The following is a 27,194-nucleotide window of genomic DNA, read 5'->3' on the forward strand; positions in this document are numbered from 1 at the left end:
CTCTTAAATAAAATAAAAAAAACAAAAACAAAAAAAACACAAAAAAGTAATAAGAACTATGGGAGCAACAAAACCCAAAATGTGTAATTGTCATTGTACAAAAGAGAGGAAAAGAAATTGCTCTAGACGATATCACTGCATGTATATTTAAGTGTATAAGATAGATAATGATATTGCTGAGTTTTGTTGGATCATTGAACAGAACTGTTTGCAGTCTCACTGTTGGAATGTCCACTTTATAAGCTTTAATTTTGTAACTTGCACAATTGTTTCTGAGATGACAAAATGTAATCCATTAACTAGTGATTTCTTACTGTTTATTTTTTTCTGTAAATCTGTATAACTTGTACCCTTTCTCTGCTTTTTTTCTTTTCTTTTTCTCCTTAAATAAAATTAAAAAAAAAGAAAAAGTCAGAAAGGAAAAACAAAAAACAAAAGACATAGACAACAACCACAAAACAATAACAATATACATTTTCAAAACAGAATGAAAAAAAGGAAACAGAATCAAAAAAGAAAATTTTAAAAAATAGAAAAACAGAAAAAATGTAGAACAATACCACATTCAAAAAAATTAACATCATAAAAATCTCTACTTCATACATTACCCATTGTCATCTTAAAAATAGTTGCCAATGTCACAAAATCAAAGCACAAAATGTAGCTAGACAAATATTTACAGTGCAAATGCTTCTGCTTAATGATCCAACAGAAACTCAATAATACGGTCATCTCTGTACATAATATACATACCATTATAGCTTTTAGAGCACTTTTTTTCCCTTTCATTTTCACAATATCTATTACACTTTTTGGATCTCATCAATCTATCAGTTTTTATTGCTTTTCACAGTACAGAGACAATGTGATATTCACTAATGTGAGTCTTGTTATTTCACTAATGAGGATATTCTCAAGTTGCCTCCATTTTACCTATATTGGCCTCAAGAACATCCTTTTATATAGCTGAGTGGTATTTCATTGTATAGAACTACCACATATGTTTTATCTATTCTGCAGTTGATGGGCATTTTGGGTTTTTCTGAGATTGAGCTATCACAAATTGTGCTGCTAAGAACATGGATACACATATATCTCTGTGACATGACCTTTTCAGTTTTTCTGGGAAAATACTCAGGAGGAGAATAGCTGGATTGACTGGAACTTCCAATCTTTATTTTTTGAGGAATCTCCATAATGATTTCCACAGTGGTCGCATCAGTCTGCACTCCCACCAACAGTGGAGAAGTGTTCCTTTTTCCCTACATCCTCACCAACATTTGTTATCAGTTGTTAGCTTCCAGGGTGAGATGAAATCTCAATGCTGTTTTAATTTGCATTTCTCAAATGATCACTGATGGTGAATATTTCTTCATGTATTTATTTGCCATTTGTATATCTTCATCTAAGAACTGTATGTTTATTTCCAATGCCCATTTTTGGAAAGGGTCTTTGAATTTGGGGGGTTTGATGTTTCTCAGTTCTTTAAATGTTTTGTATATAAGTCCTTTGAGAGGTTGTTGACTAAAATTCTTTCCCATTCTGTGGGGTTTCTTTTCGCTTTACTGATGATTTCTTTTGAAGTGTGGAAACATTTTAGTAATATGATATCCCAATTGTTGATTCCTTGAAATATTTCCCATGCATTTTGTGTTGTATTCATGAATTCTCTGCCTTCCCCTATGTCTCAAAGATTTCTACCTACCTTGTTCTCCAGTAGATTTAATGTGTCTGTTTTAATGTTTAGATCTTTGATTCATTTTGACTTTAGTTTAGTGTATGGTGATAGGCATGGGTCTATTTTCAATCTTCAGCATGTGGAAAGCCAATTTTTTATACACCATTTATTAAAGAGGCGATTTTTTTCCAGTGAACATGTTTAATCCCTTTGTCAACTTTAAGGTGGCTGTGTATCTTTGTAGTAGTGTTTGTATCTTCTAATCTGTTACATTGATCCTCAGATCTATTTCTTTGCCTGTACAATGTTGATTTTATTATTCTGGCTTTGTAGTAGAGTTTCCAGTCAGGAATTGTGGTGCCCCTGTCTTGCCTTTGCTGCCCAGAATTTCTTTTCCTAATCTAGGTTTCTCCTGTTTCCAAATGAATTTTAAGAATAGTCCTCTAGATCTGTAAATTATGCTAATGGTATTTTGATTGAGATTGCATTAAATCTGTATAACAGTTTTGGGAGTATGGCAATTTTCACAATGTTGGTTCTTCCTAGCCAAGAGCAAGGAATATCCTTCCATTTTCTAATATCCTTTTCAATCTCCTTTTTTAGAGTAGTATAATTTTCAGTATATAGAAATTTTACATTCTTGGTAGGTTGATTCCTAAGTATCTGATTTTTTAGATGGTATTGTGAAAGAGATTGTTTCATAATTTCTCTGTCAGGGAGTTTTTTGTTTGTGTACAGGAATGTTATTGATTTTTGAAACCTGACTTTGTATCTAGCTACCCTGCTGAATTTGTTTATTGCATCTAGTATTCTTTTAATGGAGTTTTTTTTTTTTTGGTCTTCTATGTAGAGTATCATGTCATCTGCAAATAATGACAATTTAACTTCTTTTCCTATTTTCATTACTTTTATTTCTGCCTCTTGTCTGATTGCTCTGGCTAATATTTCTAGAACTATATTGAATAGGAGTGGTGATAGTGGACATCCTTGTTTTTCAATTTCATTGAAGAGTTAAGGACTATTGACATCAGATCATTTCTAAATGTCTTGTAGAACTCACCAGTGAATCCATCAGGACCTGGGCTTTTCATTGTTGGTAAGTTTTCAATCATGTTTTATTTTATTTCAGTAGCTGATCTTGGGTTATTCAAAATTGTTATATCTTTTTGATTGAGCTTTGTTAGTTCATATGTTTCTAGAAATCTGTCCATTTCCTCTGTTTTCCATCCTATGTGAATAGAGATTTTCTTTTTTTTTAAATTAAAAATTTAAAAGGAAAAAGAGAAAAACACAAAACAAAGTGGTGTAAGGGTACACATAATACAGAACTATAAAAAAAAACAGTAAGAAATCACCTGTTAATAGATTACATATTCTGTGAATAGAGATTTTCTAAGTAGGTGTTCATGGTTTTTTGAATTTCCATGGGATATGTAGTAATTTCCCTCTTTTCAATCTATATTGCATGAATTTGGGTTTTATGTTTCTTTTTCTTGATAAGGTTGGATAGAGGTTTATCAGTTTTGTTTATTCTCTCAAAAAACAAGCTCTTTTATTAATTAATTCTTTGTAATTTTTGTTTCAGTTACATTAATTTCTGCTCTAATCTTTACAATTTTCATCTCTTCTATGAGTTTTGGTTTTGACTGGCTCTATCTTTTCTAGAAGCTTGAGATGTCCCATTAGGTTATTTATTTGTGCTCATTCTGTTTTCTTGGTGTGACTATTTATTGCTATATATTCCTCTCTTAGGGTTGATTTCATTGTGTCCCATGGGTTACAGAACATTGTGTCTGCATTTTCATTGTATTGTAGGTATTGTTTTATTTCTTCTTTGATTTCATCTTCAACTCACTCATTGTTCAGAAGGTTGTTATTTAATATCCATGTATTTATGTGAGTTGTGTCTTTTAGTATTTTAGTATTTTTTTTTTTTGGTATTTAGTATTAGCTTTTAGTATTCTGTTTTTATGCAGTATGTCTGGGATCATAATTATATGTCTTGGTGTAGATTGACATTAGTTATGACTGTTTCTTGTTCTATATGCCTCACTTATTTGTATATCAGATTTTCCCCCATGTTTGTGAAATTTTCTGCTATTACTTCTGTACTTTGTCTCCTGCATTCTCACTGATGCCTATTAGTCTTACATTGTTTCTCTTGGCATCATACTGAAATTGCTGGGTTGTCATTTCATGCTGCTTTGTTATTTTTATAACTTCTTTCATGGTTGATATCTGCTATACTGTCCTCAATGTCCAAAATTCTATCCTCAGCTTCATTTGAATGGTTTTGCCAGCTTTCAGTAGAATTTTTTGTTTTTTGGATAACTCTTTGAATTTGTTTCATGTATTCTGCTTTTTTCTACATTGTTCATTCAAAGTTTCAACCAATTTCCCATGCTTCTGTATTTTTTTAATCTATTTCTTTCCTTGCTACATTGAGCAAGTCCTTTAGTAAGGTTATTTCTGTCTTTATGTAAGAATTACTTCAAATTTGATTTCCTCTATAGCTTCATGACTTATTTCTTTACTTCCTTTGCTATCTTTTTAGAGATTTCTGTTGTATGACTTTTGAAGTCTTCTATTTCACTGTTTCCTGTTCTTGCTTGTGATGGACTAGATATCTGAGATTGTATTTTGGTTTTTCATTTTGCCATTTTCACTTTCTGCACTAATATCTGGTTATTTAATCCCAATTGTCACAGATGTCAGTAGTGTATCTCCTAGGGTCCTACAGTGTGCTTGATGTCTGCCTGATTGTTAGGTACATAGTGACCAGAACCTACCAGTGCATACCTACTGGAACCTACCAGTCCATACTACTGTATGGACCTCAGCAGCCTCACATCAAACAGCACTGCCAGTCCACTGCAGTTCAAGGTTGTGGGATCAGGAGTGGGAGCCAAACACTCAGAGCAGTGCTTTGTCTCAGAGATGGGGAGTGTAGCTGAGGACAGCAGGCCAAGCCAAGGTGTGTGCCGTGGTTCTCTGGTTCAGCATACAAGAGGAGGATGCTAGGTCATGGGTGTGGCTCAAAAACTGGAGCCTGGGTGGAGTGCAGCAGTAGCCCTCTGGGCCAGGGGCAGTGGGAGGGTGCTGAGAGTTGTAGGAGCCACTCAGCAGACCAAACCAGGGTGTAGCACAGTGGACATTCTCTGGGTCAGCCTCTAGTAGTTTTAAAAAAACTAGAATACTTAAAAGAGGTTTCTATCTACCAAAAGCACAAATATAAATTGTTCTATTTATTTATAGTTTTCATTTCTAAAAATAGAGTCCTATGACATCTGGCTCTTGTCACTAGCATTACTGTTATCAGGATCTATTGCTATTAATACTTGTATCAGTACTTTATCTTTTATGGCTAATACTATTTTATTTCAGCTTTATCACATTTTATTTTTGATTCATTAGTTGATGGACATGTTGTTTTCAAATTTAAAATGCTATGGATAATATTGTTATGAACATCTTTGTGACAATGTTTGACATACATTTCCATTTTTCCTGACCATGTATGTGATACATACATATGTATGAATTCTTTTACCATTTGGGAACTATTTATAATATTTGAAGAACTGTTAAAATGTTTTGTTGAATTGAGTACACCATGTTATAATACTAATAAAAATATATAACAGTTTTAATTTATCTTGGACTTTAAAAATGTTTACTGTTATTTTCTTTTATTTTATTGTAAAAATATAAAATAAAATTTCATAACAAAAAATTAGGAGAATAACAATTGTTAATATATTGCAGATTGTTATCTTTAAAGTAGATACTCAGTGTAAAATATGCAGGCATAAAAATTCTCCAAATAATTTTAGCACAAACCTTTCTTTCCAAGGAAGTAATAGACACCATAGCAGTTATATCTTTTATCTTATTTTTTCCTTTTCCATTCCTTTCTTTCCTTTTCCCCCCACCCTAAGTTACTTTTTCCTTTTGAACAATGTTTTCCACTTCACAATATCTATTGCACATTCCAGATCTTTTACATTATAACCATCAAGATGTGGAGGAGTGATTTCTCATTGCATTTTGGATATGAATTTTCCTATCGGTCAATGATGTGGAGCCCATTGTCATGTGTTAGTTGAGCATTTGTGAATAAATTCCCTTCTCAGTCTCATTTTTGTGTAATTACTCATTAAATAACGTCTGATTTCATTAGTTGTTGTTTCCTCTCTGTGTGCATTGAGATGATTATGACTGATTTTTGAATTACTCCTCTACTGTATAATACATTGTAGTAAATAGATTTGTTTCTTATGCTGAACTAACATGGTAAAAGTGCAATTTTTCACATTTTGGAAGATTAAATAATTGTGTTTTTATAAAATGTTTTACAGCCTCTTCATGAGCACAATATGAATATAGATTCATAAAAGATACAGCATGGTAGTTCTCTTCTCCTGTGATGATATTGTCCATATTTGGCATAAGAATAAAACTGATACATGGAGTAATGGAGTTCTGTACCAATTTCATTGCATTGTCTTGATTGGATGTGTTCTGTCTTGTTTTGATGTATCTTTAAAATAAAAATAAAAAAAATTAAAATAAGAAGTGTTTCCACTACTTCAAATTATGGAAAAAGTAGAAAGGACTGGTGTTAATTTATCCTTAAATGGTTGGTAGTATGAACCACTAATATCATCTTGATTCAGCTTTTTCTTTTTGGAACATTTCTTTGTGTTATGATTATTAATTATTTTGCATTTAACAATTATGGTATGTTTATTTTTTATGTTTATTTTTTGGAAATTTGTAATTTGTAATTCTAAGTATGTGTTTCTTTAACCTATGAACAGTTGTAATATCTGTTTTTTCTGCAAGATATTACTGTTTTCTTTTGTTTTCTGATATTAATAATTTGACACTTTCTTTGTTTGGACAGTCTATTTAAAATTTGTCAGAGTTCTTATTCTACAGTCAAGTTGTAACCTGTTCAAGTATCAGTTACTGAGCTTTATAAACAATTATCTCTCTTATTTATTTCTCCTCTAATGTATATCATTTTCTGCCATATTTTGCTATGCTTCATTTTTATTTACACTCATCTCAAAACATACCCTGTTTTTTAATTGTGATTTTTCTGAAATTACTGAATTTTACAGCCTTTTCTTATTTTCAAATTTACTTATACTTTTCATTTCTCATATCATTTAATTATAATTAGAGAATGTACTTGGTTTACACTGGTCTCTGTTAGTTGAGAAGAAAATATATTCTGATCTCTTTACAATAATCTGTAGACTTAATTTCAATATTTTATAGCATCATTCAAGACCTTTTTCTTGTTGACCTTCCTTGTTCTATTTCCTATTCAAAGTGTAATATTACAATCTATAACTATGATTATTTGTCATCTATCAATTATGTCATATTTTAATCATTTAACCATTACATATTGATGACCTTAGTTATTAATTGATATGTTTATTATTGTGTATCTTTGAAGAATTCGCACTTCTGTAATTATAAAATATACATTTTTCTTTCTGGTAGCAATTTTGTTGTGCTTTGTTTGTTACCACTGAAGTTTTTCCAAATTTCATGATGTCTATTGCATGACATATCTGTTTATAGCCTTTGATTTTCATCTGACTTTTACAGACAAATATAGTTAGATCATATTTCTTGAATTAAAATAGTCAATTCTGCTTTTTGAATGTAGAGTTTCCTACATTTATACTTAATTTAATTTATAAATTAAATATATATATATATATATATATATATAATTGATCTTCCAGTTTGTCATTGCTTCCTTTGTGTTATATATCTCATTATAATTCCATTTCTCTATTACTACATCTTTTTATATTAATGATTTTCAAATTACAATTTTAACTTTCTTATAGTATAGCATACCATAGTGGTATACAAACTGATTTTATTATTTATTTTTACTCATCTAGGAATTAGTCACTACAGACTACTTTAGGTATGAGACAGGACTCTACACTACATAGGCTGAAACTTCATAGAGCTAAATATTATTACTGAAATTCAGACATTTTTTTGAAGAAAACAGCCTGTTATTGTGCATCTTCAAAAAGACTTCTACTGTATATACTTATATATGTACTTATCACTAGGGGATTTAGTTTAAATATAAAAATTATAATGTAAACCCTACATTCCTGATTGTTCCTGCCTTCAAATATACTGTTTTTATAATCTTTCACATTTTAATACATGACAGTTCCATTCTAATTGTCTCTAAGTGTTTAAAAATAATGATTCTCTTATCTATCTTGTGATAACATATAACTCATTCAAAATCCTATTATCCTAAACATATAATTTTAGATTAGATTCTCAACTTTTATGGACTATATACTTTTCTGATGCTGTTTCTATATTTATTAAACAAGGTGAATACCTGAAGAGTTTTTCTGTCATCCTCAATGCACTAAATAAACCATGTTGCTGAACAGGTTAGTTTCTATTTTCCAGTTGGCTTAAATTCAGTAACTACATACTGAAGTCTGTAATGTGCTTATGTTGCAGAGCCTCATCCTATAGATCAGGACAGAGTCTTCCAGTGAATTATTTTTGCTAAGTTTTTAAACCTACACATGTCACATTTCATTCCATGCTTATTGGATTAAAAAATTGTTTTCACTTTTGCAAATGTTTTGGTTTTTATTTTATTCATTATCATATTCTGGAAAAGCATTCCCTCCGTTATTTAGTCATAACATACCTTTGTTTCTTGGTTACATTACTGGAATATCTTTCTTTCTCAAATCTTGCTTCTATTCTTTATCTTCTTATTTGCTGTGAATGAACCATTGAGAATATCCCTTTGAAGCAGATGACAGAATCTTTCACTCTTCTACTTAACATATATCAATAGATAACCAACGTATTTAGCATAAATGATTAACTACCTTAACTTAAACAGCACTGAATTGTTTGAAGAGTCTCTCATCATTTCTTTTGGCACTTATGTTATTGCCTCTAATCATGCTAGTTGTAGAATAAAAGATTCATGAAGATGAAAATCATGTACATTTTTGCTTTGTAGATTTTTCCATTATCACTTAGCAGGGTGTAATAAATGTTTGTTAATAGAAGAGGCTCATAAAACTAAACATAAGAATTTTATAATTACAGTTACAAGTATATTTGACAGTATAATAATATGCCATGTACATTTGACTTTTTAATTAAATGTTTATTGAAAATTAACTATACTTCAAAATAAAATAACACACATAGTTTACAAAAGTATTAAAATATAAAGTAGTGATAAATCTCACTGAAAAATTTACAAGACCTATATACAGAAAACTAAAAAGCACTACAGAAAAACTGATGGTTTCAAGAAATACATTTTGAGGTTAAACACTTGAAGATAATAATTTTCTAAAATGCTGATCTAATAATCTAATACTAATGAAAATTTCAGTTTTTTTAAAAATTGGCAATGCTTTTCTAGAATTGATATGAAAATCCAAAAAACTTGAAATCATTAAAACAATTTTGAAAAGGAAAAAATCTTTGGAGGTCAAAGATTTCCAAAATTAATATAATTTATAATATCATATTTACTCTTTCAGCTTTTCACACAGGGGAGACAATATGATGTTTACTCATGCAAGTCTGACTTATTTCACTTATGAGTATGGAGTCAAATTGCATCCATTTATCTATAAAAGTTTCCAGTTTATTCTTCTTTATAGATGTGTAATACTCCACAGTATAAAAGGGTCACATCATGTTTATGCATTCCTTGTTTGATGAGCATTTGGGTTGTTTTCAAGATTTAGCTATTACAAATTTTGCTACCACAAACATTGATGCACATATATCACTATGGTATGATGTTTTTAATTCTGAGAAAATACCCAGAGGAGAAAAAGCTGAGTCAAATAGAATCTCTAAATCCTAAATTTTTGAGAACTCTCCACATTGATTTGCTCAGTGGCTGCACCAGTGTATACATCCACCAAAAGTGAGAAGGGTTTCTTTTTCCCCACAACCACCCCAGCATTTGATATTGGTTGATTTCTTTATAATAGCCTTTCTTTCCAGAGTGAGATGGACTTTCAGTTATTTTTAATTTGCATTTCTTGAATGACCAGTAATATTGAACATTTTTTAATATATTTATTTGCTGTCTATATTTCTTCATCTAAAAATTGTGTCTTCATCTTAGATGTCTATTTTTGATTTGGGTTTTTAAATCTGTAAGGTTTGCTTTTTTTAGTTGTTTATATGTTCTCTATAATAAGTATAGTAAGTATGAAGAATAGCTGACACACATTTTTCCTCAGGTTGTGGGTTGTCTCCTCACTCTGTTGGTGGTTTTGCTTTTTATGCAAAAGCTTTGTAATGAGATGAGATCACAGTTGCTTATTCTTTGTATTGATTCCTAATTAGGATTTTATTCTAAAGTGTTTGCCTATACCATTATTTTCAAGAGCTTTCCGAGTTATATGTCCCAGTAGATTTCATGTTTTTGTTTTAATATTCAGATCTTTGATGCATTTAGAATTTAGTTTTATGCATGGTGAAAGACATGGGATCTGATTAATGTACTACTCAATATATTTATCCTTAAATAGTTATCCCTAAATGCATGAAATAGTCACAAATTCAAAATTGATAATATGTTGTTCAAAATATGTATTAAAAGTACAATGGTACAGTCATTAAAGAGATCTGATGGGCATATTGTATGCAATCACATTATAGATACTTTCAAACTGATTAGTTTCATAAAGGTTTGTACCTACAGTTTTATATTGCTTTTATTTAAATTTTTAATTCTGTGAATTCATCTTGTACGACATCATCTTGATAAATAAAAGCTTTAATCATTTTGAGAAAAATGTTAAAAGCTTAAAATTTACATTCATTTTATAACAAAAAAGATAAATAAACTAAATTTACCATGTTTAGCATCTGTGTTAATTATAAGCTCTTTGATATTTATAAACCTTTAACTTTTTCAGTAATTTTTTTATTCAGAGGTAAACTTGCTAACTATATGGGTGATAATGGCAAAATTTTAAACAAGTCTTATAAGTAACAAACATGTCAGAAATAGATTATTCTTCAAATTTTCAAGTATATGTATGCAAATACATATTATATATATAAATATATATACACATATATGCTCAGTATATAGCACTTGAAAAATTTTAAATTTCTGTATAAAAGGATATTTTTCAAAGAAGGAAACAACAACAAAATCATTTAATAACCAGGAATGTTCTTACTGTAAAATTTCTTGGCCATTTTAATACAACTTAGAGCGTTAAGTACTTTCTGATGCTTAACAGGGTCAGGTGCAATATTTTTAAAATTGAAAATATTGTAACCATCTGCAGGAAAGAAACTACAACATTTGATAAAATTTCATTCACCTTAAAGCTCTTCCCTTTAATATACAGAGAATTTAGGTTACTTTTGTGAGCACAATTTCTTGTCTTTTTAGGAAATTCTGGACTAGGAAAATAACTTCATAAAGAGTAAATTATTTATAATTTATTGGTTCAAATAGCCTTCTTTTCTGGAAAAAAAACAAAAACAAAAACACCTTCCTTACTCAGGAAAACAACTTCCTCATCAAGGCACTTGCCTCAAACACATTTCTATTTCTCAAAACTTAAGATTCTTTCTTTTCCAAACCCATCTGTCCTATTATAGCACCAATTGTCTCATGCTCATTGAAATTGTTTTAAGCCTATCCATGCATGATTTCCCTGTTTGAAATGTTATCAAAATGTTGTCAAATCCACATCAGAATCTTTTTGTTGGCAATGGAATTCATAAACTTAGCTATATTTCATCAAAATGTCACCTTAGGAGATAGATTGCCATCAAATCTGACAGCTCCAAGTAGGTATGTCCAAATAAAAGTCCTTTGCTTTCAAGGCTCAAAAAACTGAAAAAATCAATGTGCTCTCCTAAGATCCCCAAGTTAAGTAGAAATTAATACACAGTTAAAGAGGAACTGTCAGTCAAGGAAGTCAACAGGAAAAAATAAACATATCAGAATCATCACTGGAAGTACATCTGATGAAGACTAGGCCTCAAGATAAAGGTGTAGTGAACAGGCTTACAAATCTTTCCTAAGGGATAAGCAAAAACTACAAATTATACTATAATTGGTATCATTTGGTCCAGTAAAGTCCATCAGTTACCCAAGTCAGTGACCAGAATGTATTAGACCCATCTCTTCCTAAAAATACTTCTGTTCTTTCCATTTTTCCTTGGTATGTGATCTTCTTCTATATGGGATATTATCTCAACTGCTGTACTTGTAATTTATTGGTTAATTATAAGGTGACTAAAAGTGTACTCACCTTATGATTTTATATCTACTACATGATTTTGCTCTATAAAATATTGTTAGAGAAGTGGCCTCTGAATTTTTTCACATTGTCAACTTCCATTCCTCCTTACAATTCTTTGAATTTAGGGGATATTAATTTGGCACATCTGAAATCTAGAGATTGGAAGTTATATTTACCCCCAGAGTCACTTATAAAAACTTTTTAGATGTCCAAAAACTGAAGGCCTTTATCTGAAAATCAGGCACAAGACAAGGATGTCCCTTATCACTGCTCCTATTTAACATGGTACTGGAAATACTAACCAGAGCAATAAGACAAGAGACAGAAATAAAAGGAATGAAGATAGGAAAAGATGAAGTTAAATTATCATTATTTACAGATGTCATGATACTCTACATAGACCCCCAAAATCCTATTGAAGGACTCTTAAATATAGTAAATAAGTTCATCAATGTAGCTATTACAAAATCAATACTCAAAAATCAAAAGTTTTCTATACACTAACAATAAAATCACAGAGAAAAAAATAAGCTACACCCTTCACACTAATGTCCCAAAAAATGAAATACTTAGGAATTAATCTAACAAAAGAAGTTAAAGATCTATACAGAGAAAATAATAATATCCATAAAAAAAATTGAAGAGGATCTCAGAAAATGGAAAGACATCCTTTGCTCATGGATAGGAAGAATAAATATTGTAATAATGGCCATTCTCCCAAAACTCATACAGATTCAATGCAATCCCAATGAAAATACCATCAACATACTTCGTAGATATAGAGAAATCAACCCTAAAATTCATCTGGAACCAGAAAAGCCCTAGAATAGCAAAGGCATTTCTAAGCAGCAAAGGCAAGGCAGAGGCATCACAATCCCTGACTTGAAGTTATATTGCAAAGCAACTGTAATAAAATCAACATGGTACTCAAATAAAAGCAGATCTGAAGATCAATGGAATAGACTAGAAGATAAAATCACAACTACAATCATGCTTAACAACCTTATTTTTGATAAAGTGGCCAAACATATTCACTGGAAGAACGACAGTCTCTTTAATAAATGGTGTTGGAAAAACTGGCTCTCCACATGCCAAAAACTAAAATCAGACCCATGCCTATCACCATATACTAAACTAAAATCTAAATGGATCAAAGATATGAATATTAAAACAGAAACATTAAATCTTTTGGAAGACAAATTAGGTAAAAATCTCGAAGACAGGGATAGGTAGAGAATTCATGAACTGAAACCAAACTGCATGGGAAATACTTCCCAGAATCAATAGCTATGATCATGTCTTACTGAAAAATTTCTGCATGTCAAAAGAAATCTCCAGCATAGTGAAAAGAAAACCCACAAACTGGGAAAAAATCTTAGTGAACTGTCCCTCAGACAAAGGACTTCTGTCTAAAACATATAAAGAATTAAAATATCATATCCCTAAAATTCAAAGACCCAATCCAAAAATGGGCATCTGAGATGAATACACAGTTCTCAGATGAAACAATACAAATGGCAAATTAAATACATGAAAAAAAATGTTCATCATCATTACTGATTGGAGAATGCAAATTAAAACCACATTGAGATTCCATCTCATTCCTGAAAGAATGGCCAGGATCAAGAAAACTACCAACAATAAATACTGGAGAGGAAAAGGGAACTCTTCTGCACTGTTAGGTGTAGACTAGTACAGCCATTGTGGAGGTCACTTTGGAGATTTCTCAAAAAGCTGGGATTGGAAGTCCTATTTATTACAGCTATTCCACTTCTACGCATATTCACAGAAGAACTGCAAACCTCACACCGCAGTGATATATGTGCACCTATATTTATAGCAGCACAATTTGTAATAGCCAGATCTTGGAAAGAACTTAAGTGTCCATCAACTGAGTAATGGATAAGAAAGATGTGGTATTTTTATACAATGGAGTACTACTCAGCTTTAAAAATGATCACATTGACATATTTATAAATAAATGGATGCAACTTGAGACCATGCTCATAAAGAAATAAATCAAACTCACATGTATAAATACCATTTAGTCTCCCTAGTGTAAGAAATGGTAATAGTACATAAGAATTTAGAGTAATTATGATTCCCCATTACATGGCTCTGAAGCCTTATAATGTCTATATTCATTAGTTAGAATGGTTTTATCCCAGTTTGCTTGATTTTATTATCTGTGATAGAATAAACAACTATTTTAAACAAAACAATACATTAGAATGGCCAGTGCTGATTTAGTATCATCTTACTCTGAAGTCCTACTATGCTTTTGTTTTTCTGTTTTCTTTGGTTCTGTCATGTTATATCTATTGGATATTATTATGTGTGATAGTATAAACAAATTTTCTTTGGAAAATGAGATAATATAGTAGCCATTGTTTGTTCTCTGCTATTTAGTTCTGAAAGCCCTGTAATGCTTTCATTCTCTTGAATGGTTTTATACTGTTTTGTTATGTTTGATACTATCATATATGAAGCTATGCTCAACTATTTCAATGAAAGAGACATTATAGTAGTTACTGTTAATTATGTGTTGTCTTGTGGTAAAATGCTGTGTTACTTGCATTGTTCTGATCTGATCTGCTTTGGTATGTTCTCTTTTGTCTTAATCTCTTTAGAATAAAAAAAAAAACTTTAGAATTTTCCTCAGGACTGTATAATATCTACAGGAGTCTTATACAAGAAAAGATCTCTTACTTAAAAAATTCTGCCCAAAATAACAGGCTTATTGTTATCACTAGAGCAAATGAAGTGCACATAATGTATGTAATAATCTGTTGCCAGACTAATGAGTTTAACTGAATCTAATTAAATCTTCTCAGAGGAAGACTCATGATACTCTCTTATCCTGGTTTCTATCCATCATGAATACTTTCTTCACTTACTCTTCATTACAAAATGTTTTATGACTCATGTTAAGCAGTTCAGTTTCACAAAATGCAGAAATTCTAGCAGAAATTTTTAATAATTACCAAGATTAGACAATAATAATTTTTAATAATTACCGGGACTTGAGAATATATGGAATATTTATATTAACATAATTTGAGGACTATATCAACACAATCATAGTTATGAGAGCACTAAGATGCAAATGAATATAAAAGTTATAGATAGAAAACCCTGATAGTAACTTAAAATCCATAAATGTCAGAGACAAGACTGTTTGGATCCCACCTTAGTCACTCTTACGAAACAAAGAAAATCCTATTCACTTCTTAAAGTAGTGAAAAGACAAATCCACTAGAAATTTCAAGGATAAAGATTTTAATGCCTTTATATAAGATTTCAGTCCATTTTATTAGACTGAGTAGCTACTTGCATCATAAGAAGACTTGGAACTTTAATTTTTGTATACCTTGGACACAGTGAATTTTTTAGTGATGCTACACTAAAGATATTAATGTTCTATTACTGAATGAAAAAATCAGTAACTAATTCTAGGTTCATTTCTCTGCGCTCATACCATCTCTTAGATTTTCATCCAGTTACCTTAAAGTAAACATTTAATTATCACATGACTTTAACAAGATACTTGAAAATCTTGACCATCAGTTTTTGTGATTGTACAAATTAAAAGACATTTTGAGATAAAGTTTTACCAACAAATAGGCATGAAGACAAAAGTTAGTATGAAAGCCTACAAACACATTTTATTGTTAAATTATTTTACTGTGCAAATATTTTACTATTTTATTAATTTGAGGAATCTTTTCAATATCAATATTGTAAAACTAGGAACCATGTAAGTTCTCCCAGAAATAACCAGTTAATTTTTGGATGAAAATTATGTGTAAAATTAATACATTACTGCTATAGAAAGGTATTATACCAAATCTATTACAGTATATCCAATTTGAAACACATAAATATGCCTGCTCTTTCTTTTGTGTGTGGATCAAACAAGCTAATATTACACAAATTTGGAAAACAACTATAGGTATAGAGCAAAAATGTCATGTAGTATTAGAATTGTTCAATAAAATAGCTACACACTTTTGAACAAACTTAACAGAGGCTAATATTTTAAGATTTTTGTATTGTCTATGTTGTGAGTAAACACACCAATAAACAATAAGCTTATTGGAATGTAGAAACTTAGTGTATGGTTTTCCAATATTGAATAATAATAGGAAAACTGTAAGTTTTAAACTATAGATATGTTTAAACTTAAAATGTTTAAGTATTCAATGGAAACTGGGCTTCACATTTTGAATTTTTATCTCTTCTTAGGCTAAGGACATATACTAAAATATTCATTTATAAAAATGGAAAAAAGAAGAACAATCATGAGGATAAATACCTTAAGTGTACTGTGTTAATCAAGATATAATGTTTAGATTAAGTGTATTAAATATAGTTTTGATTTATGATATTTTTAACTTATAAAAATTTTATTGAGAAATGATTTCATCATAAGTGGAAGAATATCTGTAGTTGAAAAAAATTTACAATTCAACTAGCCCTCCATGTCCTAGGGATCTACATCTATTTATTCAACTAACTGTATTTAAAAATACTTGATAAAGTTGCATTTTCATTGAACATATACAGGCTTTTGTTTGTCCTAGTACAGTATAATAATGATTGAACTATTTTAGGCATTATAAGTAATCTAAAAAGGATTTACATTATATATTGGGATTCCCATATATTACATGAAATACTATGTAATTTTATGCAAAGTACTTCAGCATCAATGCATATTTTTTATTTATTTGTGGTTAGATGTCAAAAGCTCTCTGGGTACTGAAGGATCACTATACATATCCAAAAAACATGAATTCTCTTTTAATATCTGAACATGACTTTCGTATTAGACCAGCCCTCCTAAGTTATCAATCCAGCCCAGATTCTAGTATTTCAAATCTGGCCTCTTATTTTTAGGTTTTTATCCTGTCAGTTTCTAACATGCCAATTTGGGCTGCTCCAGTACCATTCCATGCTATGGGCAGACTGTACCACCATCCCAAGTGGGTATGCTACTTGTCCAGTTTGAGTTGTGATGCCTACACCTGGTTAGTTTTTCATAAGGATTCTGTTAACTTTTTCTGTTTAGTGACTACCTCTGGTGGGCAAAGCAGGTTTGTGTGTCAAGCATTAAATGAGGAATAGGACATTGTCAAATTTTTTGTGTAGTTGCAAACAATTTCATATCTAGGATAGAAAATAATAAAATGTCTAATAGAACAATTAGTAGTTTTATAAAACTGTACTTTTAAATTTTTTTTTGGATTTAGAATTCACTATTTTATCTACTGATTATATTACATTATAATATTGCTGCAAGCCCCTGGATAAATCTTGCCCATTAATCAAAAGTAGTTATAATTTTTTTGAATATCTGGTTTGTTTTAACCTTTTCACTGTATTTAATATGTTAGAATATTTAATATCTGGTTTGTTTTAACTCTTGGACTGCACATTTTAGTATGCTACAATATTTAAGTATAAGTCAGATATATATAGATATATATTTATATATCTACTTATATCATATATGTATATCTGTGTATGTATATAGATATATACTGATGCTGATAGTACTTTATAAAAAATGTGTATGTTTATTTCCCAAACTAGTAAAATTAGTGACCAGATTGTTCATGTGGGTATTTTGATTGCCTTATATGATAAACCTGAGAAATAGCCATTCCCCAGAAACACTAAAGAAAGCATCTCATATGAATCAGAAGGTGGATCCTCAATAGACCTCATATTTGGAATTCCCAGTCACTTGAATGACAGGAAATAGAATTCTATTGTTTAAAGCTCACTCAATTGATGGTGTTTGGGGAAGCATTTCAAAATGACTAAAACAGAAAGCTTGCACTGAGATGTAGAAATGCTGCAATAATTATCAAAACAATGTGAACATGACCTTGAACCTGTCTAATGTGAATAGGTTAGAAGAGTTCTGAAGTACATACTAGAAAAATTCCATTATTGGCATGAACGGACCACTAAGACTAATTCTTAGCACATCCAAGAAGAGTACATTTGAAGACAGGTCCTCAATATTCTTAGAAAATACCTCAGTGGTCCTGAGAGTAAATATATAGAAATACAGGTGGTAAGAGACATTCTGATGAGACCTCAGAAGGAAATAAGTAATATGATATTAAAAACTGGAGAAAAAAGTTTTCTGGCTTGATTCTTGTTATAAAATGACAAAGGACTTTGATATTTGTGTTTGGATTTGAGGATTTTGTGCATAGTGAAATTTATCAGCAATGAATTTACATATTTTGCTAAGCACATTTCTAAGTAAAGTGTTCAAAGCAAATATATGTTCCTCTTGACTTACTTTAAGGTGAGAAGAAAGGAATGACTTAAATATATAATTGTTAACCAAAAGGACATATGTCTCATAAATGTGGAAAATCTTCAACTTATTCTTGTTTGTAAAAATGAGAAAGACTGATAGAAACCAAGGATTTGGCTAAGTAATTGTTTGATGAAGAGACTGGTATTCATCATACATCTGAACGGAAGTCAGGAACTATTCAAGAAGAATAGAAGAATGAACTCAAATACAATTTGGATAAAATTGGGGTTGTGATCCTTCCAGGAAAAGAATGCATCCTGCATCCAGGGGGCCAGCGATGTAGCTCAGTGACACAGCACCTTCCTAGCAAGTGCAAAGACTTAGGTTTGACTCTCAGTAACCTAAAAAAGAAAGAAAAAGAAAGAAAAGAAGGAAGGAAGGAAGGAAGGAAGGAAGGAAGAAAGGAAGAAAGAAAGAAAGAAAAAAAGAAAGAAAGAAAGAAAGAAAGAAAGGCAAGATATAACTCCAGCTATCTAGCCACCAAACATGACAGACTTTACTCTGAGAACTGCTTCAATCAACCCTCCACTGCTTTACTCCTTTGCTTCTCCAGGGATGGCTTTTGCAGGCTTCATATAGCATGTGTTAAAACGCAGCAAAAGTGTGAGAACATGGGAGACTGCACTTAGTTTTCCAAGTGAGGCAGTTGCGGTCCTGGCAAATACTTTCTCAGGGATGGAGCTACTACAGAGTCCTCTTACTAAACTATTGCTTAATACGGCTGTGAGGGGAGCTCTGTCCTCAAAAGCTCAGAGTGGTACAATTGCTGACATGTGACTTCAAATTGTGCAATGCATAGCATGAATTTCATCTAGTATTACAAGGAGACAGAGCTGCCAGACATTTAGGAGATAAGCAGTTGCCCACTGGAGGTGTTGGAATGGGATCTTAGTCAAGTGTCTGGAAAGCAGAAGATTCCAGCACCACACACACACACACACACACACACACACACACACACACACACAAATACTACATACACAAGCACACACGCACACAAACTCTGGAAAACAAGAAGGTCAAATGTGAAAGAAGAAATGTAATTTTTATAAAACCTATAGAAAATTTTAGAGCCACTTTACATTCATAACAAAGTTAAGATACAGTTTTAGAGATTTTCCATATAATTTCTGCTTTTACAGATATAATTTCTGTCATTTTCAGCAGTTTCATCAGATGGTACATTTGCTATAACTGAGTGACCAAACTGACATGTAACCATTTATGTAATAGTTCACTGGTGATGCTATCCTGTGTTTCCTGCATTTTGAGCAAACATATATGGCAGGCATCTACCATAACAACATCATCCAGAGTATTTTAACTGCCTTAACTATTTCCTATTCTATGCCTCTTTTCCTTTCTCCCACCTAACCCACAACAAATGATGATTATTTAACTATCTCCATAGCACAGTTTTCTTTTTTAAGTATGACTTACATTAGAATCGTATAGTATGTAGTCTTCTTAAATCCCTTATTTTAATTGTTTTGACACCTATAAGTTTTATCAAGCCATACAGTCTGACCTATCATAGAGGAAAAATCATGCTCATAAATAGTCAGGATGGAATTCCATATGCTTTATCCAGTTTATCATTCTGGGGCAAAATACCTACATCTTCAATTTAAAGGAGGAGGAGTCTATTTTTGTCCATAATTTTAGTGCAGCTGGCTGCAAAGAAAAAGTGAAAGAAAATTGTTTAATATCTGGTAGAAAAAAAAGAGTGGGGAGAGAGACAGAGAGAAAAAGAGAAAGCAGGAGGAGGAAGAGCAAGAGGGGCAGGAAGTGGAAGACGCAGCAGAACAAATAGCTGGGGACATGAATACACTCTTGCAGCTCACAACTTACCTCCAGTTTTGACATTAATAGCATATTCAGCACCTGAATTTATCAATGAATGAATCCACTGATGAACATATTTACTATTTGTTTATAACCTCCTTCCAAACACATGAGACTCTTGGCTGATACATATATCTAAACTGTTGCACTACATTTTCATAAAATAATTTATATATTCTTTTATATTTATTATTTGGTGAAATCACAAGTGATGGCCTAATTTACTTAGTAGGGTCAAAGGCCCAGAGTCAAAAATCTTAGAATGAATGAGAATCAATTTTCTTTTTCTTTCATTTCTGCTTAGTGTTTGTTTCATTTTGTTTTGTTTTGAGGAGACACTAGTGTTCACAAATATCAGCTAAAATTTGAAAGTGAATGTTATGGGTTGAGAAGTGGTGGTCAACTTAACGCCAGCTGGATTACATCAGCATGCATTGAGCAAAGACGCTCCACCTGAGGAGGGTTGCCAGGATAAATAGGTGGAGAAGAAGGGAGGTGTGGAGGGTTGAGGCATTAAGGAGGCATTGTGGATTCCCCTATGAGCTGCTGTCTGAGCTGTTGGTTGTACAGGAGAAGCTTTGGTCCTCACATCAAGCATTGCTTCCTGGCTCTGGAGGAGAAGACATGTGCTGCTTGGTCTCCAGGATGAACTCATCATGCTGCTTCCTGGCTCATACCGGACTGTGCTTGTCAGAGGAGCTCGGGGTCTCCATGTCACTGAGGACAGCAGTGGTGCCTTTCAGGACAGCCCTGCTCTTTGTTGTGAGTTTGACTTCTCGGCTCCAGCGTAGAACCCTCATCCCAATAGAACAGCTCCTTCATCCTGCTGGCATAGACTTTCTGGCTTCCACCGCTGATCCTTGGGTCTTTCCAGAATGGATCCATAAAAGAGACTGGCGTGAGTCCTCCTTGTGGGCTCTGGACTTCCAGTTGGACTCATGGAGGCATTGTGCTGAGCTCTGGGTTTTTATCTGGACTCATGTGGGACATTGCTGTGGGGTTTAAACTCTTGAGTAAATAATTTATGTCTTTGGTGTTGCAGATAGATTTCGTGCATTTTCCTGTGTTAAATTTTGGCAACCATTATAAAAATATTATAAACTCCATGTCTAGTCCTAGTTGTTCTCTGTGTACAACCCCTGACTTCAACAGTGAAGAATATCAAAAATCTACTAAACAATTTTAATTGAACCCTGTATTTAAAAGATGTACACTTATCCAATATGATATGGTACAAAAGGCTAAATGGATGATATCTATGGATAACTTCTAAAATGTTATCTAGGGGCTGAGATGTAACTCAGAGGCACAGTGCCTGACTGGCAAGCATGAGGTCCTGAGTTTGACTCCTGACACACAAAAAAATTTATTTAGGCACTGTTCAGATTGTACATTATTCCATTTCTGTATGTTCAATAAAGTTAGTTCTTATTAGCAACCAGAATAATGCTCAAATTATCACTTGGACCAAAGAATTTAATAAGGTCAATCTTTGTAATTGTTTTGAAATGTTTATGCTAATTGTTCATAGCTAATCATTATCTGATAAAATTATCATTGTATAACATAGGTAGAGGGAGATGTCTATATATATATATTTTTTGGTCTTTTTTTTTTTCGGTCTTTTTTTTTTTTTCATTTTTATCGGTACCGGGGATCGAACTCACGACCGCCTGCTTGCAAGGCAGGTGCTTATGCCGCTGAGCTAAACCCCCAGCCCCAAGGGAGATGTCTATATATTTTAACAAAAGCTCTTTTGATCTAACTGAACTAATGTTGGAAACAGATATTGTGTTTCCAATATAGAATGCACTGATATTATATGGTAACAGACACTGTGTTTCCAATATAAATGCACTAATGTTATATGGTTAAATAGAATAAAATACTTAGATTTTAATTATCATGAAAGTTCATAGTATTTTATACTATTAGTGTTTAAGTCTCTCCATTTCCTAGATCAATGCAAATCATGATTGGAGCTCTGGCTCATTATATCTGGCAGCTTTTGCTAACCCAAATTTTGCTATAGTTAATTACTATATCACACTTTAAGGGCCATCCAAATATTACTTTTTATGTCATTTAAAAATATTTTAATGTCTATGTCTATCTACTTTTAGTCACAGTAGGTAAAATTTATAAAGTTCTAGAGTAATTGACATTTTTATTCAAATATTGTAGTATTCAGGTTTACCTCCCACGTTGTCTTCCAAATTTCTGTAAGTTCAATAGTTGATGATATGACGATATGTTTAATACATGCTACTACTAGAGTAAAATGAGAGATGTTGAAAAGTTATACTAAAACTGCAGCAGTAGAGTCATCTTTTGGAGGAACATATACAGATAAAAAGTAGCACAAACAAGCATAACAAAATATCTAGGAATTAAACTACCTCATTTATTTTGAAATAAAATAAGGTTAGTAGCTCTTAGCGAAAACCAAAGGATTACAAAATGTATGTTTTAGTAGATGTATTTAGGTATTTAATTAATTATAATATGGTCTCAGGACTGCTTTATTTTATCTCGATGTTTTCACTGTTTAAGAAAATAAAACTTTTACCACTTGGTGGTGCTGGTGAATAAAATAAGAGACAAAATATTCTTCAAGCTTATGTTGAGAAAGCTGGTTATGGTGAGTGAAACAAAATTAAGGAAAGGACGTTTTCGTTCACCTCTGTCTCTCCTTATTTTTCATTTATCCCTTTGACACAAACATTGTAAATTAGGCAGAGTTGTTGCCGCTGATGGCTTGGGCCCATGCTAAGTAGCAAAGGCAGCAGAGATTTTTAATGCCAATTTCATGGCATTTGACACTAATAATTAAAGATGCTATTATTTTCATTTTGAATTGTCTTTGCTTTAGTATGAAAGACTGCTTCAATTACATGTTGTGTTTTTTATCACCTCAAAAGGACAATCTTTTGTATAAACCACTTCTGTTTTACATAACATGAGGACTAATAGATTATACTATTCTCTTTTCTATGGTAATACAAGTATTTTATTATGTAATTGAATATGTTTAAACCCAAATTTAATAGTAGCTACACCTACAAAAGGGGGAATTGTTCAACTATAGTCAATGTCAGAATATTTTCAGAGAGAATGTGAAGATCGATTAGCTCAGTGTCATGTACTATGGATAGTAATTGTTAGTCTTTCCTTCAGAAATGTATTGTTTTCTCAAAAGCAACTTCTCTGGAACTGGTAATGATTAGTCATGTTGGTTTCACAGTATTTTTTACTTAGCTCAGCTTTAGGTTTCAAATTTTTAAAAATGTATACATTATACAATTTTTATAAAGTATTCAACCATGTAATGTAATTCAGTCATATAAACACAGAGAAGAATTAAGCCACTGGTTCCATATTTTTTCCTGTTATCTGTTAACTGGGACCAAATCCATGAATATCTTATGCCAGGAGTTAACCTAGACTGTGCTGTTTGGCAGGGGACATGAAATGAAAGAGTTGTATGGAAAAGATTTTCAATGACAAAATGAATGTTTTCACTTTTCACTTCATTTCAAAGCAAAGAACCCAGTCAGCTCATATTTTTTATCATATAGGTAGGCAGATCTATTATTAACATCTTTGACATAGAAGAATAGACAGCCTGAGAGCCTCAAATTCTGGTTTTGTACAGCTAAAACAAGCACTAACTGTTCATGAACAACTGTTTAGAGACACAGTTAATGATAACTCCTTTTGTAACTGTTTATGTCCATTCTGCCTCAGTGTCATATGCTACTTGATTTGAGTGTCCAAGATGCCTGTGATTGTTGTAATTGGCATTGGTAATCATGAGAACAGTTAGTTAAAAGTCAGCCACTTCAAAATGCATGCGTAAACTTCTGTAATTTCTCAGTTTTAAAAATCCACTGATATGAGTGAAACTCAATTTTTCACCCACCCTAATGCAACACATAGTGCAGGTTCATGAATTATATCCATGAGCAACACATACTCAGACTAGATTAAAGAAGACCTTACCTTAAGCAGACTTTTCTCATAATCCGAATTATTTTAATTCTTCTGTATTTTTGTTTGTACAGAAATATATTTTTATATTAGTTTTCTCTTATTTTTTGTAGATAGAGCCAAAAAGCCTCTGTGCATTTGATCTATTATTTTAGCTTCCCTCCTCCCCAGTTAGGTTTTCACTCCTTTCCTTCTATTATTTTAGGGATGATAAACAAATGAAATAAATAAAACATGAAGATAAAACTAAACAAAGAAAAATTACTCTTATAGGGGACACTGAATATCATTTCCTCTCATGCATATGCTGTTTCATTTCCCATGGCAGAGAAAAGAGAAACACTGGATTGATTACAAGTCCAGTGAAATCTAATGTAATCAGCGTTGTAGTTTGACAAGTTGGCCCGTCACTTCAGTCAGCTCTCTGAGATGCAATTTTCTCCTGTAGACAGTGGCAAGATTTGGTTTTTGGGAAATGAGATGTGATCACTCTGGATCTTATAGCATAAAACAAATTTTAAAGACTAAGCTTAAAAATAATATAAATATTTAATTAATAATTATATAATGGGTCTCCACTAAAATTAAACTATTTTGTATATTTTCTAAATGAAATATTAGTAAAAGCACTTCATTCTGTTTCCTTTATATAATTTAGTATGGTGATTATAAATTTAAAACTATGCTATATCAAAATCTTTTCACAGGACAGTGCTAGCTTAGGAACTAAATTTAAAATAGAGAAATGTATTCCCCTGTATGTTTTCAGTTATCTTAAGATATATTTACTATTTTATGCTATTCCTCCCACTTTCAATTTATTATTTGAGAAGAACCTGTTTTGTTTACTTTAGAATATTTCTTTTAATACTTGAAACTTTATATTTTTCATTATGAATATAATCATAATCACTAGCTCAAAAAAAAAAAAGCACTGTTGGGGCTGGGGATTTAGCTCAGCGGCATAAGTGCCTGCCTTGCAAGTGTGCGTTGGTGAGTTTGATCCCTGGTACCGATTTTTAAAAAAAAAGCATTGTTGTCTTTGAAATGAACTCTGTACAATTTTTAGGAAAAATTTTGTGGGAAATTCTAACCCCAACTGTCAGGAAGCAAGGATACTATTTTTTGAAAGAAGGACAGGGTTCACCTCAACCCTAACTCTCAGACATGCTTCACTTGTGGCACCCTCTATTCAGTCATGAGAAATAGATTGAGATCTCAAAGGATTCATATTATACAGTTAAAATTTTAAAAGTTTAGCATTAAAAAATGAACTGAGAAATAGCATCACACAATATTTTCTTGATTCAGGTGATAAATGTCTATGAATGCTTTATTAAGAGTTGACAATATTCTGAGCTAACTCTTTACAGTTAATGTAAAAGCCTTTGGTTCAATTTCATATACTCTATGTGTATGTAATATACTTTTCTCTGGACTGCTGCTGTATGAAAACAAAAGACTTCTTTAAAGGTATAACTTGTACTATCGAAACAATTACCTTTGGCACTATTTTTATCTAGAAATACCTAGCATGTGTCTGTGTGACGTATCACCTTTAGAGTTGATTAAGATAAAATCCTTTGGTAGCTATTTTTATAAGCAAAGCATTATTTATAATAATGTAATATATAATTTATAGAAAACATGTATTATGAAAGAAACACTTTGGTAATTCTATTACATTGAAAATATATTAAATTTTCTCTTACACTAAGATTATGAGGTTTTTTGTTATTATACATATTCTTTCAAATAACATGGTCATCTTGCTGTTGGGTGGAGAGAATTGAAATATCCATAACTACATCCAAAAAAGAGAGTAAAACCCATAAAATGAGAAAATATTTTCTTAAAGATAATTCATTCAAATGATAAGTTTTGGTTCAATAACCCAATGAAATCCCTGTTGCTTGTTGAATAAACAAAAAATATTTTGAATATCAATCTATACCATTAAGATTATGTAGTTTCCATACTGAATTCTTTATTCTTGTTTTACTTTTTATGTAAATATTAATGGCAAAATTGGATGATAAAAATCTAAATAACTTACATTAGTTTAAACATGACACACAACGGAAAATGCTAGATTATAAAAAAAAACCTCTATTTAAAAAAACTATCAGGGGCTGGGGATTTAGCTCAGCGGCATGAGCGCCTACCTTGCAAGCAGGTAGTCGTGAGTTCCATCCCCGGTACCGATAAAAAAGGAAAAAGACAAAAAAAAAAAATATTCTACAAAAAACTATAAGAATAACAACTAATAAGTATTTTATAAACCATTTCCAAAACATGTAATCTTCATTTTAATCAATTTTTTGGAATTTTTTAGATTTTTCTCATTTAGCTTTACAACACGAAGTTCCAATGATGGAATCTAAGTGGAATATGATATAAATTATATTGAATAATTATCATAACTTTGAAGTTAGTATGTTCCCACCCACATTCCTTTTCAGAGTCATAACTCTTAAATATTTATAGAATGGAATCCCCTGTCTCATTTTCCTGTTCAACTGGTGATAATTATTTAAAAATAACTTAGAATACAATGTTCCTTTTTTATGACGATATATTGGGAGACTTGAGTGATTGCCTGAATCTATAATAATATACTCTCTTTTCTACACATGCAGACCTTAAACAATGTTTAATTTATAATTAGGCACAAAGAGATATTAAAATAATTACTCAAAATAAAGTGTAGTAATGAAACATATCAATATTGTCTTTCTTTAAGTAGTAAAGAAAACACAAGTATTTTCAGACTAGGTAAACTAAAAACCATGATAAGCAAAGATATTGATATTGTGGAGACTATTGTGTCTATATTTATAAATATTGCAAAACTTATTGAACACATGTATTGTAATGTGTTTTGTGAGTGGGTTTCACAGAAACTTTTTGACTATTGAGTTAAATTTTTAGAAGGGTCTTTTAGCCTTAGCATTCATAATCAGCACGAAACCTAAAAATAAGAATGCTAGAACAGAGCATTTGAAATAACTTT

Source organism: Cavia porcellus, unplaced genomic scaffold (genome assembly GCF_034190915.1).
Source record: "Cavia porcellus strain 051 isolate PalLab524CR breed Dunkin Hartley unplaced genomic scaffold, mCavPor4.1 scaffold_4, whole genome shotgun sequence".
Taxonomy (NCBI): domain Eukaryota; kingdom Metazoa; phylum Chordata; class Mammalia; order Rodentia; family Caviidae; genus Cavia; species Cavia porcellus.